Raw genomic sequence first — 19,196 nt, forward strand, 5'->3', positions numbered from 1 at the left:
CACCATTAATTTCCCAGTCTCATCCTCTAAGGGACCAACATTTACTTTAGCCACCCTTTTTCTTTTTATATAACTATAGAAACTTTTGCTATCCGTTTTTATATTCTTTGCTGATTTACTTTCATAATCTATCTTCCCTTTCTTAATCAATCTTTTAGTCATTTTTTGCTGTCTTTTAAAGACTTCCCAATCTTCCATCTTCCCACTAGATTTGGCTACCTTATATGCCCTTGTTTTTAGTTGGATACTATCCTTAATTACTTTACTTAGCCACGGATGGCTATCTTTTCTTTTACACCCTTTTTTCCTCAGTCGAATATATATTTTTTGGAAGTTGTAAAATAACTCCTTAAATGTACACCACTGATCATGTACCGTCTTACCCTTTAATCTATTTTCCCAGTCCACTCTAATCAATTCCGCTCTCATACCTTCATAGTCTCCTTTATTCAAGCTCAGCACGCTTGTTTGAGATCCAACCTTCTCACCCTTTACTTGAATATGGAATTCAACCATGTTATGGTCACTCATTCCAAGGGGATCCTTTACTAGGACATTTTTAATTAATCCTGTCTCATTACACAGGACCAAATCTAAGGTTGCTTGCCCCCGGTCGGTTCAGTTACATACTGCTCAAGAAACCCATCCCTAATACACTCAATGAACTCATCCTCAAGGCTGCTCTGCCCAGTTTGATTTGTCCAGTTAATATGATAGTTAAAATCCCCCATAATTATAGCTGTTCCCTTTTTACAAGCCTCAACTATTTCCTGATTAATACTCCGTCCAACAGAGTTGCAACTGTTCGGAGGCCTATAGACTACGCCCACTAGTGTTGTTTTCCCCTTATTATTCCTTATCTCTACCCAAACTGTTTCACTATCCTGCTCCTTTGACCCAATATCATTTCTCTGTATTATAGTTATTCCTTCCTTTATTAACATAGCCACCCCACCTTCCCTCCCTTCCTGCCTGTCCTTCCTGATTGTTAAATAACCTGGTATGTTTAATTCCCAGTCATGGTCACCCTGCAGCCATATTTCTGTAATGGCCACAAGATCATACCCATATGTAGTTATTTGTGCCGTTAACTCATTCATTTTGTTGCGAATGCTACGTGCATTCACATAAAGAACTTTCTATTATGTTTTGTGACACTTCGTTCCTGTTTTTTCCCCTTTTACTACTTTACCTTTTACTCCATACCTTCTGTCCCTTCCTGACGCGTTCTGTTTTTTAATTTCCCCACTGCTACCTAAGTCTATGACCTTCTCCGTTGTCATTTCTGTTATTTGCACTCTAGAAACCTCCCCCCCACTAATTAGTTTAAAGCCCTCGCTACAGCCCTAGTTATATGATTCGCCAGGACTCTAGTCCCAGCACTGGCCAAGTGGAGTCCGTCCCAACAGAACAGCTCCCTCCTGTCCCAGTACTGGTGCCAGTGTCCCAAGAAGCAAAACCCATTTCTCCCACACCAGTCTTTGAGCCACGCATTTAACTCTTTAATTTTATTTATCCTAGCCAAATTCGCTCGTGGCTCAGGTGATAACCCAGAGATTATTACCCTTGAGGTTCTGTTTTTTAATTTGACCCCTAGCTGCTCATACGCCTTTAACAGAACCTTCTTCCTTCTCCTATCTACGTCGTTTGTACCAACATGGACCACGACAACTGGATCCTCCCCCTCCCACTCCAAGTTTCTTTCCAGCCCAGAAGAGATGTCCTTAACCCTGGCACCGGGCAGGCAACACAGCCTTTGGGACTCCCGCTCGTGACTGCAGAGAACCCTATCTATCCCCCTAATGATACTATCCCCTACCACTACAACATTTCTTTTTATTCCCTCCACTTGAATGGCCCCCTGCACCACGGTGCTGTGGCCAGGTTGCTCACCCTCCCTGCATTCCCCGCTCCTGCCCTCACAGGGAGTAAGAACCTCAATCCTGCTTGACAAGAGCAAGGGCTGCGGCTCCTTCAACACTACATCCTGGATCCCTGTACCTTCCTCACTCATAGTCACACCATCCTGTCCCTGACCACGGACTACATCTGCAGTAATTAATTTTATAGGTGTGACCACCTCCTGAAACATAGAGTCCAGTAACTTCTCCCCCTCCCTGATGTGTCGCAGTGTCTGAAGCTCGGTCTCAAGCTCTTTAACATGGAGCTTGAGTTCCTCTAGCAGCAAACTCTTATCGCAAATGTAATCACCGTGAGCTTCAATGGGGTCCACCAGCTCCCACATTTCGCAACAGTGACACATCACCTGTTCACCCATATCTGTGTAATTAATTACATTTCTTATTATTAATTATGAAGACCCTCTGCCCCGATATAGATGATAATATTACACCACTATTTAATAGGACTTACCAAATTAAAGGTATAGAAGAGAAGGAAGAGAACCTACCAACCAGTTGATCACCAACCTCCCTCGTGGAAGCTGTCTGGGGGACCTATCCGGTTGAATTGTCTCACTGCTCCATGTCCGCAGTGTTGGATTAGCCTGAGAGAGGGAAGCAAAACAGAGCAACAAGCACCCCCTCACCTCCCACTTGCCTGAACTCTGCCACTTACCAAACTCTACTTACACTCAATGCGACCGCACTCAGTGCTACCGCACTAAGCCCGCCCCTTTTTAAACCCAGATTCTACTTCCAGTTTCAACTCCCCAACAGCATAATTTACTCTAAAAACTTAAACTTACTTCAAATAATTCACTTATTTACTCACTAAAATTCAGTAAATGCACTTTTAAGACTTTTTCTGCCACTTAGCAAAGTCTGCTTAAACTCAATGCGATTGCAATGACCCAGCGATGATGGAGGACTTCTATGTCAGGATGGTATGTGACTTGGAGGGGAACTTGGAGGTGATGGTGTTCCCATGTGCCTGCTGCCCGTGTCCTTCTAGGTGGAAGAGGTCAGGAGTTTTGGAGGGGCTGCCGAAGAAGCCTTGGTGAGATGCTGCAGTGCATCTTGTAGATGGTCCACACTGCAGCCACGGTACGCCAGTGGTGGAGGGAGTGAATGTTTAAGGTGGTGGATGGGTTGCCAATCAAACGGGCTGCTTTGTTTTGGATGGTGTCGAGCTTCTTGAGTGTTGTTGGAGCTGCACTCATCCAGGCAAGTGAAGAATATTCCATCATACTCCTGACTTGTGACTTGTAGATCGTGGAATGGCTTTGGGGAGTCAGGAGGTGAGACACTCGCCACAGAATACACAGCCTCTGACCTGCTCTTGTTGCCACAGTATTTATGTGGCTGGTCCAGTTAAGTTTCTGGTCAATGGTGAACCCCAGGATGTTGATGGTGGGGGATTTGGTGATGGTAATGCCGTTGAATGTCAAGGGATGGTGATTAGACTCTTGCTTGTTGGATATAGTCATTGCCTGGCACTTGTGTGGCGTGAATGTTACTTGCCACTTATCAGGCCAAGCCTGAATGGTGTGTGTTAAATCTGGATATCTTTAGGTGGTGTGTCCTTCAAATGATCGACAGAGGCTGCAGATAACAATCAACAGGTGTTTACTGGATGAGGGTTGCTCTAAAACTAAGCAGTACAGATCCCTACTCAGGGTTATATACAGGTGTGGTCACTGCCGGTACTACAGTATACAGGAGCTGTAAAAAGTAGTTCTCCCCTTAAAGGTACATACACTACAATTCCTCCCCTTTTAGATTAACAGTACCATAACATTCATTTAACAATTAACACTTTTAACATGCAACATTAACTGCAAATAGTCCTTTTATAAATTCAGTCTTTGGGGCGGCTTCCTGATCCTTTCTGGATAGCGCCTTTCCGGAGTGTCTTGCTCTTGGTGCGGAGGCGATTCTGGCCCCCTGTCATCAGTTGATTCATCAGCTTCCGATACTACTGTTTCTGGGGTAGATGCTACCTGTATGTCGGGTTCATTACCAGGTATGCGAGACATGGGGTTGACTCGTTCCTGTGGCGCTAGGATCTGGTCGACATGGCGTCTCACAATGTTCTCCCCAACATCCACTGTGTACATTAGTGGCCCCTGCCGTGTGCATATCGTTCCTGGTTGCCAATTCTCTGTTCGGTAGTCGCGGGCCAAGACTGGTTGCCCTACATTGAAGCTCATTGTCGGCTTCTCATTGATGTGCTGGAATTGCTTATTCTCAACATTTCTTCGTACATTTGGTCTGAGCAAATCCAGACGAGATCTCAACCTTCGGTTAAAGAACATCATGGCCGGGGTCTGGTTGGTAACTGCATGTGTCACATTTCTGTAGGCTAACAGGAAATTGTCCACCTTATGCTGCAGTGGAATGTTGTCATCGCACATGGACCTTACTGCCTTTTTAAAGGTTTGTACGAACCTCTCAGCCAATCCATTTGTGGCTGGATGATACGGGGCGGATGTGTAATGCCTTACCCCATTCCTTTTCATAAATTTCCGAAACTCTTCGGACACAAACTGTGGTCCGTTATCAGAGCAAATCTGCTCTGGCAAGCCGTTCCTTGCAAATATGGTCCGTAGGACTGCAATCGTTTTCTCCATGGTAGTGGAGGACATTTTGACCACCTCAGGCCATTTCGAGTGCGCATCCACAGCTATTAAAAACATTGAGTCCATGAATGGACCAGCAAAATCAATATGCACCCGTTGCCATGGAGAGGAGGGCCACTCCCATGGGTGTAGAGGGGCATATGGTGGTGCATTTTGGACCTTCTGGCATCCTGAGCAGCTCTTTGTCAGGTCCTCGATTTGCTGATCGATCCCCAGCCACCACACATAATCCCTAGCAAGGCTTTTCATTTTCACCCCTCCCAGATGGCCTTCGTGAAGCTCATTGAGCACTCTCTCCCTTAACTTGGGTGGAATTACCACTCGGGATCCACACATCAAGGTCCCCTGGCATACTGACAGCTGTTCTCTTCTGGATGAGAATGCTGGCAACAGTGAGTCGCCATGTGTTGGCCATCCCTTCACCGTCAAATCATATACCCGAGACAGTGTCGGGTCATTTCAGGTCTCCTTCTCCATATCCGCGTTAGTTACTGGCAAGCGTTCAATTATAGACGAGAAAATATTTCGACAGGATCCACTGCTGGTGCTTCCTCCGCAGTAGGCAGTGGCAGGCGTGATAGCCCAGCAGCGTTTCCATGCTGTTTCGTGCCCTTATGCTCTATTTCATATTGGTTCGCCCCTAGAAAAAGGGACCACCTTTGTAGCCGTTGCGCAGTCATCACCGGAACGCCCTTCTTTGGATTAAAGATGGAGACCAGTGGTAGGTGGTCAGTCAGCAAGGTGAACTTCTGCCCGTGCAGATATTGGTTGAACTTTTTCACTCCACACACTAGGCTGAGGGCCTCCCTGTCAATCTGGCCGTAGTTACGCTCGGCTGAGGTTAGTGACCGAGACGCAAAGGCTACTGGCCTCTCCGAGCAGTCCGGGAATTTGTGCGACAGCACCGCTCCAATACCATAGGGTGAAGCATCACACGCCAACTGAATTGGGAGTGCTGGGTTGAAATGAGCCAACACCTCTTTTGATGTGATCAATTCTTTGCACTTCTGGAAAGCTCGTTTACATTCGTCATTCCACTTCCATGGTACCCCTGTTTGCAGTAGGGTGTTCAGTGGGTGTAGTACTGTAGACAAATTCGGCAAGAACTTATGGTAGTAGTTCACCAGCCCGAGGAACGACCTCAGTTGTGACACATTTTCCGGTGCTGGAGCCTTGACTACTGCCTCAATCTTTTCAGGGGACTTATGTAACCCCTCTTCATCAATAATGTGGCCACAATACGAGATCTGCTTCTGGAAAAACTCGCATTTGTGGCGATTAGCTCGGAGCCCATATTCCTTCAATCTAGTGAGCACCTGCTCCAGGTTGGCGAGGTGATCACTGTCATTTTCGCCCGTGACCAGGATGTCGTCCAAATAACACTGGGTCCCTGGAATCCCTTGCAGGACTTGATCCATTGCCCTTTGCCAAATAGCCGGAGCTGATGCTACCCCGAACACCAGACGGTTGTATTGGTAGAGACCTTTATGAGTGTTTATCGTGAGGTACTGTTTCGAGGCTTCTTTTACCTCCATTTGCAGGTACGCCTGTGCCAGATCAATCTTAGTGAAGCGTTTTCCTCCAGATAGCGAGGCGAAAATATCTTCAATCCGCGGAAGGACTGGGTTCACTGTCACCTTAAAGTCCCCACAGATGCGAATCTTCTTTGGTTCCCCAGGCATATTACTCAACGACCTCTTCATTACAGGAACGATGGGTGTAGCCCACTCACTCCAGTCCACTTTGGACAGTACTCCAGAACATTCCAAACCTTCCAGCTCTGCTTCGACAGCTGGGCGGATCGCATAAGGTACCAGTCTGACCTTAAAAAACTTTGGGCTTGCATTTTCCTCTATTTTGATCGTCGCTGTAATGCATTTAGTGTTCCGAGTCCCTCCTGGAACACTTCTTGTGCGTCAGTTAGCATTTTTGACAGTCGTCCAGGTGTGACGTCGTCATCCTTTTTGGCATCTACCGTCAGTGCTTGTATGGCATGCCAATCTAACTGTATCTTCCGGATCCATTCACGTTCTAGTAGTGGTGGTCCTCCATCTGGCAATACATATAGGTCCATTTTTGGTGTTTCCTTGCCGTTGTATATCACGTTCACCCTTATTTTATTCTACATTAACAGTTGCGTCGAGGTCGTCATGACCCATAAAAATATCAGGACATACCCCAACCAGAAACCCTGGATGAACGGGGAGGTCCGCTCGCTGTTGAAAGCACGCGACGCAGCATTTAAATCTGGCGACGCGGCGGCTTACAGTGCAGCTAGGACCAACCTAAAAAAGGGTATCAGGACTGCCAAAAGGAAACAGACACTGCGGATAGAGGATCATTTCCACAACAACTCGGACCCCCGGCACATGTGGCAAGGCATCCAGTCAATCACTGACTACAGGAGTAAAAACACCAGCCCCCCGGTCAGCGATGCCTCCCTTCTGGAGGAGCTTAACAACTTCTACGCTCGCTTTGACAGGGACAACAGGGAGCCGGCTACCAAAGCCTTGCCACCCCCGGAAGACCAGGTGCTCACTCTGTCGACCTCCGACGTAAGGGGTGCTCTACGCGGAGTGAACACACGTAAGGCTGCTGGACTTGATAGCATCCCTGGACGGGCACTCAAGGAATGTGCTGATCAGCTGGCTGATGTCTTCACCGCCATCTTCAATCTGTCATTGGCCCAGGCAGTAGTCCCTACATGCTTCAAGACTGCTACCATTATTCCTGTGCCAAAGCAAATGGCTGTGACGTGTCTGAACGACTATCAACCTGTCGCACTCACACCCTTCATAATGAAGTGTTTTGAGAGACTGGTCCTGGCTCACATCAAAGCCAGTGTCCCCGCCTCTCTTGACCAACACCAGTTTGCCTATCGTGCAAACAGATCACTGGAGGATGCAATCACAACTGCTCTACACTCTGCACTGAATCACTTAGACAGTAAAGAGACCTACATCAGAATGCTGTTCATAGACTACAGCTCAGCATTCAACACTATCGTCCCCAACAAGCTGGCCACCAAACTCCACACTCTTGGCCTGAACACTTCCCTCTGCAACTGGACCCTGGACTTCCTAACAAACAGACCCCAGTCTGTCAAATTAGGTAACCATACCTCCCCCCCCCGACCCTGAACACGGGGACCCCACAAGGATGTGTGCTGAGCCCCCTCCTCTACTCCCTCTTCACCCACAACTGTGTGGCTGTTCATGGTTCCAACACCATCATCAAGTTTGCGGATGATACCATGGTGCTCGGCCAGATCACCAACAACGATGAGTCAGCCTACAGGGAGGAGGTCCAGCATCTCGTGAAGTGGTGCGCCGATAACAACCTGGCCCTCAACATCAAGAAAACCAAAGAAATCATTGTGGATTTCAGGAAGTCTAAAGGCGGAAGTCACACCCCCATCCACATCCATGGGGCTGTGGTGGAAAGGGTGGACAGCTTTAAGTTCCTCGGAGTCCACATCACGGAAGACCTCTCCTGGTCCCTCAATACCTCCTCTCTGGTGAAGAAGGCCCAGCAGCGCCTATATTTCCTAAGAAGGCTGAAGGGATGTAACCTGTCACCCCTGATCCTCTCTAACTTTTACCGCTGCACAATAGAGAGCATCCTGACGAACTGTATCACTGTATGGTATGGCAGCTGTAGCTACTATGACCGGAAAGCCCTGCAGCGGGTAGTCAAAACTGCCCAACGCATTACCGGCACCCGGCTACCGACCATAGAGCACATATACCAGAAACGCTGTTTACGGAGGTCACGGACCATCATCAAAGACCCTACCCACCCCAGCCACAGTCTGTTCACCCTCCTGCCATCTGGGAGACACTACAGATGCATTCGCACCCGAACGACCAGATTTAGGAACAGCTTCTTTCCCAGGGCTGCCATCCTACAGAACTCCACAAATAAACTCTAAAGCCTGCACATCTGTCAATGCACTTTATTATGTTTATGTTAATGTATTACAAGCCAACTGAATGTTGAATGTTTAAATGTCTTAATCTAAATGTACACTCTCGGGAGCCGCAAGCCTACATTTCGTTGTACTGCACTTGTGCACTAACAATGACAATAAAGTTGATTATTATTATTATTATTATTATTTTTCCTTTGGGGTAGACTTTTTGCCCCGTGTACGTCTTCAAGACAATCTCTGTATCTCTCAAGGGTATATGTGAGAATAGCCGCTTGTAGTCCCTTCGGTTTATGACTGTTAGGGCTGATCCTGTGTCCAAATCCATTTTCACTTGGACTCCGTCTATCTTGAGCGTGACCCAGATAGTTTGGTGATCCTCCATTTTGATTACATTATGTAGTTTCAGACAACCCAGCTCCTTGCTTCCGTTGTCTGTATCACTTTTCTGTTCGTCTGAACTACTCTCCGTCACCTTATGTACCTTTTTGTACTTCTCCTGTGGAGATTTCTTGCTGCTGGTTTTCTTTCCCGACCTGCAGACTCTTGCTATGTGTCCTACTTCTCCACACTGTCTGCACACTTGGTCCTTAAACCAACAATCCTTAAGGTCGTGTGTTGTTCTGCCACAGCGATAACACTTCCCTGTTCCATATGACATTTCATTTGTGCCATATTCTTGCGGTCTCCATTGTATCTCTGCAGTGCCCCATGCAGCTGCTTCGTGTGATACTGCCATGCTGAAAGCCTTGTCCAGCGTAAGATCCTTTTCTGATAGAAGCCGTTTCTGGGTTCCTTCACTTTGAAGCCCACACGCAAACTTGTCCCTTAAAGTATCTGCTAGTCCCGTTCCAAACTGGCAGTGTTTCGATAGCTTGCGCAGTTCCATTAAATACTCAGCATTACTTTCGTCTTTATGCTGGTTCCTTTTGTGGAACTTAAATCTTTCTGTTATCAGCAGTGGTGTGGGGTTTAAGTGGTCCTGTAGGATTGCCACTATGCTTTCAAAATCCTTTTCCACTGGCTTCTCTGGGGTGACTAGGTTTCGCAGTAAGCCATATGTTTTTGCACCCATGGAATTTAACAATACCAGTGCTTTCCTGGCATCTGGCACCTCATTCGCCTTGCAGTACACCTCTATGCACTCTATATATGTCGCCCAATCTTTGCCTTCATTGTCGAACGCTGTGACACTGCCACTCATCGGCATCCCTGGGTGTGGTTAGACTGGTTAAAAATGGCGTGCCCCGCGCTCTCCCTTCTTCTCCGCTGGCTCAAAATGGCGTCCCCCGCGCTCTCCCTTCTTCTCCGCTGGCTCAAAATGGCGTCTCCCGCGCTTTCCTTTCTTCCCGCGCTCTCCCTTCTTCTCCACTGGCTCAAAGTGTTGTCCTCCCGCGCTCTCCCTTCATTTCTTCCCCCGCGGACGCTGCTCAGCCCTTGAACACTGGCCGCGCTCTGCGCATTTTCCCCTCTCTCTTCGGCTCCGCTCGGTCTTCAACCCCGGCTGCGCCCTGTGCGCTTTACCCTCTCTCTTACCCATCGACGCTGTTCGGCCTTTTTCTGTGCCGTCGGTCGGCTTCCGCCGCCGCTGTCCAGGAAGGGTCTGCGCCGTACCTGCTGCCAGCCCGCTGCACTGGATCATCGCGGCTGGAGAACCAAGCCCAGCTCTCTACAGCCTCCTCTGCGATGCTCAAGTTCTCCCTGGATGGTCGACGCCCGCAGTGGTGGAATCGGCCTTCTTCTTCAAAGTTGCAGGTAGGTTCGAAACGACTCGTCGCCAATGTTAAATCTGGATATCTTTAGGTAGTGTGTCCTTCAAATAATCGACAGAGGCTGCAGATAACAATCAACAGGCGTTTACTGGATGAGGGTTGCTCTAAAACTAAGCAGTACAGATCCCTACTCAGGGTTATATACAGGTGTGGTCACTGCCGGTACTACAGTATACAGGAGCTGTAAAAAGTAGTTCTCCCCTTAAAGGTACATACACTACATTGTCACTTACCACTTAATCAGTAATATGCAAGGAAACTGTGTGCAGGACAGCAAAACATCTTACACCACATCCTTACTGTTGTGTCTCAGGGGTTTTATACCCTTATCTATATAACAATTAAGAAGGACTCCGGGATGGAGAGTTTAGTTAACGGCCATTTTATTTACAATGTGCTTCTTCACTCAATGCACTACATTTCCCATAGTGCATTGCAAATCACCACTACGGCATCCCATGTGGGACAATTCTAATACGCATTCAAAATACACAACATATTTCCTCCCCCTTAAAATAGAATGTCCACAAAACAGAATAACTGAAAATGACTATAACTTTGGAAGAGAGGGTAGACTGCCTCTACATTCCGCTAACCCTGGGGATTATTCTGCCCCATGCACACAGGTTAGCACTAACTGTAAGGCGCTCTGGAGGCTGCCTTTCTCTTTGGGGGTAACGCCTAGTCTCAGGAGCAGGCTCTGGCTGGCTCTCCCGTGACCCTGCAGGCGTGGCTTCCTCCCTTGATGGCACAAGAGTGGATGGTGCCACCGTCTCAGGGTTGGACGACCAGTCCCTACTGGAGCCCCCAGCAGGTCCTTGATCCTTTGTTTCTTGGGTTATCTGTGGCGACTGTCTTGGCAGTAACTGGTCTACATGCCGTCTCCATGTTCGGTCGTCTCCGGTGCGGACTCGATATGAAATGGGGCCCGTCTTTTGAATGACCATAGCCGGGACCCACCGCTCCGGGGTGGTGTAGTTACGCGCGAGGACTTTGCCCCCCACCACAAAGTGTCATTCTTTGGACCTCTGAGCTTGTTTGCTGACTTGATCCTGCTGATTGGCGTGCACCACTGCTTCTGTGGACGTTGTCCTCAACAGGTCAAGGCATGTCCGTAGCTGCCTTCCCAAGAGTAGGTAAGCAGGAGATGCTCCAGTCGTAGCATGAGGCGTGTTTCGGTATTTCAGCAAGAAAGCATTCAGGCGCTGCTTTAGAGGAGCATCACTTTGTGCAGCTTTCAATGTGCGTTTCAGTGTTCTGACAAATCTCTCCGCCAATCCATTCATGGATGGATGATACGGCGCAGAGAACATGTGCTGGATTCCATTGCTCTTGAGGAACTCCTCCATCTCCTGGGAGGTGAACTGTGTTCCATTGTCGGTTACGATCTGCTCCGGCAGACCAAATCGCCCGAACATCTCTCTCAGAGTCTCGATGGTTTTCTCCGTAGTGGTAGTGGACATTACTGCAACCTCCGGCCATTTGGAATGGGAGTCCACCGCGACCAGGAACATCGCTCCTTCCACTGGGCCCGCGAAGTCCAGATGGATCCGTTGCCACGGTGTCGCCGGCCATTCCCATGGATGCAGTGGCGCTGCTCTTGGCGTATCCCTGGTCGTCTCACATGATGGGCATGATTTCGCTTCAACTTCAATTTCATGATCCAGACCGGGCCACCAGAAGTAGCTTCATGCCAGCTCCTTCATCCGGACAATAACACAATTTCCTGAGTGCAGCTCGTTGAGGACATGTTTCCACAGCTTTGGTGGTATGATCACTCACATGCTCCAAAGGAGGCATCCTGACGTGACAGACAACTCCTTCCCTCTTGACAGGTAAGGTAGGAGCTCAGGTGCTGCGTCTGACACCCGTGATCCATCTCCTCGCATCACCCGATCCAGCACCTTAGGGTCCACTCTGGTCTCTTTCTTGACCTGCCAGGCCGTGACAGGGGCATTGCTCACCATGTCAATGTAGAAAATCTTCTGCTCACAGCCTTCAGAGGGCACAGGCAGCGGAAGTCTTGACAATCCGTCCGCATTGCCATGTGCTGCTGACCTCCGGTATTTGATGTTGTAATTGTGAGCGTTTAACATCAGCGCCCAGCGCTGCATCCTGCACGCTGCCAGGGAGGGTATTCCTGTGTGTGGACCAAAGATCGATGTCAGAGGAGGATGATCCGTCAGTAAGGTGAATGTCCTTCTGAACTAGTAGTGATGGAACTTTTTATTCCAAAGATGATGCCCAAAGCCTCTTTTTCGATCTGCGGGTATTTCACCTCCGCCTTGCTCAGGGACCTTGATACGAATGCAATTGGCTTCTCTGCGCCTGAGGGAAAGATGTGGGACACAACCGCGCCGACGTCATAAGGCGACGCGTCACAGGCCAGCTGAATCTGCAACGACGGGTCAAAGTGCGTCAACACTCTGGGGTCAGTCAAAGCTGCTTTGGCTTTCTTGAATGCAGCTTCGCACTCCTTCATCCACGCCCAGGCCTTGCCCTGACACAGCAACTTATGTAATGGCTTCAACAGTGATGCCAGCTTTGGAATAAGCTTTCCGTAATAGTTCAGGAGACCTAAGAATGACCGCAGCTGGCCGACATTTGTAGGTGCAGGAGCATCGGCAATGACTTTCACTTTTGACGGTGCTGTGTGTAGGCCGTCCGCATCAATGACATAGCCTAGGTACTCCACTGATGGCTTAAAAAATTTGCATTTGTCCTTGCGAACGCGTAAGCCATATTCTTCAAGTCTTCCCAGTGTCTTCGTCAGGTTCTGCAGATGCTCGTTGTCGTCCTTTCCTGTGACAAGGATATCGTCGAGATAACATTGTACCCCTGGAATGCCGCTTAAGATCTGGTCCATAGCCCGCTGAAACAATGCTGGTGCTGACGTTATACCAAGAGGTAAGCGGCAGTACCTGTAGAGGCCCTTGTGGGTGGTGATGGTGAGGTACTTCTGTGAGTCCTCTTCTACATGCATCTGCAAGTAGGCTTGGCATAGATCAATCTTGCTAAACTTCTGACCACCTGCTAGACCCGCGAAAAGATCTTCAGTGATGGGGATGGGGTACTGTTCAGCTGAGAGCACAGGATTCACTGTTACTTTGAAATCTCCACATAAGCGAACCGTGCCGTCACTCTTCATCACTGGTACCACGGGCATGGCCCACTCACTGCGTGAAACCGGCACCAGGACCCCTATCTTGACCAGACGCTCCAGGTCCACTTCCACCTTTGGTCTGAGGGCGTAGGGAACGTTCCTGGCCTTCAGGAATCGTGGCTGGCTGTCAGGCTTCACCTTGAGTTTGACCGTAATCCCCTTCATACTCCCCAATTCTCCGTCAAAGACTGCGGCAGTGTTGCCAACACTGCCGCTAGCCCCGCCTCTTCGACTGACACCGCATCCACTTTTTTCCAATCCAGATGAATTTTCTCCAACCATGGCCTGCCCATCAGGGATGGATAGTCACCCTTGACCACGTAAACTGGCAGCATCACGGTTTGTCCATTAAGCTCCACCTTGACCTCCGTCTTACCCAGCATTGGGACTGTTTCCCCAGTGTAGGTCTTTAAGATGAGCTTGGCCGGCGTCAGTGATAGGTGGTTCAGTTTTTCTTTGAATAGCTTCTCTGAAATCAAGGAGACAGCGGCCCCCGTATCCAGCTCCATTTTGACCGGTATTCCCTTTAGTAGTTGAGTGACTCCATAGCCTGATGAGCCTCCATTCACCGTTAACACATGGAGATTCAGCTCCCCATCAGAGTCTGTGTCACTGTCTTCCTGTTCTTGTTTCACCATGTGTAGGTTTTTCTTTTTAGAACGCCAGTTGTATGTGTTTCCTTGTTTGTTTTTGTGTGTCTCTGTGTAGGATTGTTTGCTTTGCCCTTTACACACACATTCAATGTGTCCTTTCTTTTCACATTTCCGACAGGTCAGGTCTTTACACCAGCAGTCAGATGGCTGATGACCTGACCTTCCACATCTGTAACACTCTCTGGCGCCCCTTGCATGCTTATCCGGTGTAGCTGCTACCCTGTGCACTCTTGTTGCAGCCCCCAACAGCTGTGCATCTTTAGCTGCTAACTCCATAGACACAGCGAGCTCCACTGCTGATTTAAGTGTCAGTTTGTCAGTCGTGAGCAAGCGCTTCTGTGTTGCTTCACATCTTAATCCACACACAAACCTATCACGGACAGTGTCATTTAGAGTTGCACCAAACTCACAATGCTCAGTTAGCTTCTTTAGCACTGCAACATATTCGGCTATGGACTCACCCTCCCCTTGGTTTCGTTGGTGAAACCTGAACCTCTCGGCAATCAGCAGCGGCTTGGGTGCGAAATGTGTTTCCAAAACTTCCACAATCTGATCATATGTCTTAGCGCCGGGCTTATCCGGGTGCATCAAACTCCGTAACAAGCCAAATGTTTTTGCTCCGATCACACTGAGGAACATTGCCACTTTCACGTCATCTTTAATGCCATTTGCAGTCATGAAAAATCCGAAACGCTCTGTATAAGCACTCCATTGCTCTGCCGTTTCATCAAATGGTCCAAACGCTCTGGTTAGCATAGCCATTTTTTTATTTTTTACTTTTACAGTCCTTTTCCTCCACTTCGTTTCACTGTATCATTACTCTCCCCCTTCTTATTTGTGTAACACACGAACCGCCACCTTTACGAGACAATTGCATCAGCACTAAACTGCGGGCACACCATTAAGAAAAGACAGGAACTTCTTACTTTAAACATCGCCGATTCCAGTGCAAAGTGATGCTCAAGCCCGTCGTCCTCGTCGCCAGTTTTGTTGTGTCTCAAGGGGTTTTATACCCTTATCTATATAACAATTAAGAAGGACTCCGGGGTGGAGAGTTTAGTTAGCGGCCATTTTATTTACAATGTGCTTCTTCACTCAATGCACTACATTTCCCATAGTGCATTGCAAATCACCACTACGGTATCCCATGTGGGGCAATTCTAATACACAGCACTTACACTAGCTTCCATTATATGGCACTGACGTTTAAGTATTTTCTGAACTCAGTTCTTCTACCCCAATATACGTGCTACGATCCCTGACAGCCACACATCTACCTATGTCATTCCATTGACTAACAATATTAAGAGGACAGGAGAAAATACAAACTGTCCTGGTCAAATTACTGTTCATATATTCACTGATTTTCTTATTATTTTCAATGAACAAACTATCAACTTGATCTACTCTCATCACACATTCATCGCATAAAATACCAGATATGGATGGTGAGGTAGATCAGACGTTGTCCTTTCATCTCTAGGGCACGGGTTCAATACTTACCCAATCACAGTACCACTGAATCCTATTCAACCCCATATCATCTCCATCAAAAAGACTGCCGAGTCCCACCTCTGTAACATCGCCCGTCTCAATTACAATCATTGCTCCTCTCAGGCGAGCACTCGACGTGCTACTTCGAAATTCCTTTGTGCACTAAAATGGCGCATTCAGCATTTGCACGGGAAGAGCAATGCTGATCATTTCTACCCTATGGTTTGTCTGACACTTTCCAAGCCCAGCCTCAATGCTCCTTTGTGTCCAATATTGAGAAGCAAAGAAACGTTCTGAGTTGGTGTTCACGCGGCTGGAGCACATGTTGGGAATTCGGGCATGGAGACCCGAAGGCTTGATTCACAGCCCGTACCATTTTCTGTCCATTAAAATTAAAATTGTGAAGTCCACGAATCAGGTATGCCTTTATCTCCAGGGCTCAAATTCCACAGATGCACTCCAGTCGTGAAACAATTTGCGTCGGGCGCGCTAACCCGTAAGTTTTACCCTCTAGAGTTCCAACAATGGATCTGCACAGTGTCCTTTTTTCTTTGCACTTGCTGATGGGTCTGCTTGTGTGCCTCCCGCATTTTCTAGATTTGTACCTAGAAAATTGCTCTGCATATGTTGCATAAATGTGGCTTTTATTCCCTTGAGTGTAGAAGATTGAAGGGTGATTTGATCGAGGTGTTTAAAATGCTAAAAGAATTCGATAGGGTAGATACAGAGAAGCTATTTCCTCTGGTGGGTAATCAAGAACGAGGGGGCACAAGTGAAACATAGAAACGTAGAAGATAGGAGCAGGAGTAGGCCACTCAGCCCCTTGAGTCTGCTCCGCCATTTAATGAGATCATGGCTGATCATCCAAATTCAGTACCCTGTCCCTGCTTTCTCCCCATATCCCTTGATCCCCTTAGCCTTAAGAAATATATCTAACTCCTTCTTGAATATATTTAATGAATTGGCCTCAACTGTCTTCTGTGGTAGAGAATTCCACAGGTTCACCACTCTCTGGGTGAAGAAATTCCTCCTCATCTCAGTCCTAAATGGCTTACCCCTTATCCTTAGACTGTGATCCCTGGTTCTGGACTCCCCGGCCATCGGGAACATCCTTCCTGCATCTAGTCTGTCTACTCCTGTTAGAATTTTATAAGTTTCAATGAGATCCCCTCTCATTCTTCTAAACTCTAGCGAATATAAGCCTAATCGACCCAATCTCTCTTCATACGTCATTCCTGCCATCCCAGGTATCAGTCTTGAAATCAGAGCTAGGCCGTTTAGGAGGGAAATCGGGAAGCACTTTTCCACACAAAGGGCGGCAGATGTCAAGAATTCTCTGCCCCAAAAGGTTGTGGATGCTGGGACAAATGGAGCTTTCAAGACTGAGATAGATAGATTTTTATGAAGTCTGAAATAACAACAGAAAATGCTGGAAATCCTCAGCAGGCCAGGCAGCATCCGTGGAGAGAGAAACAGAGTTAACGTTTCAGGTCTGGGACCCTTTATCAGAACTGGAAAAAGCTGGAGATGTAACAGATATTAAGCAGGTGCAGAGACAGGGGGGTGGTTTAGGAGGGGAGGAAGGAATTGAAAGAACATACAGTACTGTGAAAATGTTGCAAATGGGAGTGGCAAAATCATACAGCATGAAAAATGGGGGCAGGGATTATTATCTGAAATTGTTGAACTCGATATTGAGTCCGGAAGGCTGTAAAGTGCCTAATCGGAAGATGAGGTGCTGTTCCTCGAGCTTACGTTGAGCTTCATTGGAACAGTGTAAGAGGCTGAGGACAGAGAGATCAGAGTGGGAGTGACGCGGAGAATTAAAGTGACAGGCGACCGGCAGCTCAGGGTCACCCTTACGGACAGAATGGAGGTGTTCCGCAAAGCGGTCGCCCAATCTGCATTTGGTCTCCCCAATGTAGAGGAGACCGCATCGTGAGCAGCGAATGCAGTATATTAAATTGCAAGAAGTACAAGTAAATCACTGTTTCACCTGGAAGGGGTGTTTGGGGCCCTGGACAGTGGGAAGGGAGGAGGTAAAAGGGCATGTGTTGCATCTCCTGCGCTTGCACGGGAAGGTGCCAGGTGAAGGAAAGGGCTGTTGGGATAGATAGATTTTTGCTAGGTAAGGGTATCAAGGAATATGGAGCAAAGGCTGGTAAAAGGGATTGAGGTGCAGATCAGCCTTGATCTAACTGAATGGCGGACCAGGCTCGAGGGGCTGAATGGCCTCCTCCTAACACAGCTATGATTTCCGCTGGGAAACCCAGAGAATCTGAGGTGCAAAAAAACACCCATTAGAGTTTCTTAAGAATGCTTAAAAAGGAATACAGAATAATTAGGAAACAATCATCCTGAATAATAACAGAGGCTAAAGCATAAATAAGTTATTAACTGGTGTGATCTTTGGTTACCTTGTTGAACAGTCTGACTGCATTCATCACTCTCGAGGAACTTAGTAATTAACGGCTAATGAACTGACGTAGTTTTGTGAACTATATGTATGAGCACCAAGAGTTTTTCTTTAACAAAACCCAAATTATTTAAAAATTGGATGTGTTAGGAATTCAAAATAAATGTATCTTCTTTATTGCTGTGCACCTGACTGTAAGTGTTCACATTGTGCAGTGATTCAGGTGATAACAATTTCTATGGAAATTACTCACAGTTCTATTTTTCAGTAACTGAGTTAATCCTTTTCTATGTATTACCTACATGTCATGCAGAACGTATATTTATTGATCAAACCCATCTCTGCTGCAAAATATTTTTTGATATTTTCTCCCCCCCTGGGATGAGTTGGCTTCACAATTAGAAGATAGGTCTAGATGGAGAAGATTCTTCTTTCCATGTGACCTCAACTTTCCAGAACAGCTTTCCGTCTTCTCATTACAGCATCAGACTGTTTCTTGGATGAATGCAGTGTCCTGGCCTCAACCGCTCACTCTCCTTGCAGTCCAGAGACTTCGGCAATAAATCTCGGCTGACACTCCAGTGAAGTACTGATGGAGCGCTGCACTGTCGAAGGTGCCGTCTTTCAGATGAGACATAAAACCGAGCCACCATCTGCTCTCTCAGGTGGACATAAAAGCTCCCATGGCAGTATTCAAAGAAGAGCAGGGGAGTTCTCCCCCGGTGTCCTGGCCAATATTTATCCCTCAACCAAGATCACGGTAACAGATTATCTGGTCAGCGTCTCATTGCTGTTTGTGGGAGCTTGCTGTGTGCAAATTGGCTGCCGCGTTTCCTACATTACAACAGCGACTACACTTCAAAAGTATGTCATCGGCTGTAAAGCGCTTTGGGACATTCTAAAGACAAATTTAGAACAGATGTCAAGATCAATATGTGGAGTAGAGGCAAAAACATGAAATCATTTCAGAAACATTTGGATGCTGTAATGGAGGCTGTGGGTTCTATCTGAATGGTAGAGCTAGGATGGCTGAATGACCTTCCTTATCCATATCTTATGTAACATGGCTCTTCTTTATGCCAAGTTGTACCAATTGGTGGCATTTGTTACAGCCAAAATCTGACAACACATCTGCCTTATGTTAGAGTGCATCAAAGCTGGCCATGCACCAGAACTGTCCACCTTTGCAAAAAAGTGATTAATGATGGTGGTACCAGGCATATCCTTGGT

The sequence above is a fragment of the Somniosus microcephalus genome, chromosome 8 (assembly GCF_052327205.1).
Source record: "Somniosus microcephalus isolate GS21.2 chromosome 8, FLI_Smic_1.0, whole genome shotgun sequence".
NCBI lineage: Eukaryota > Metazoa > Chordata > Chondrichthyes > Squaliformes > Somniosidae > Somniosus > Somniosus microcephalus.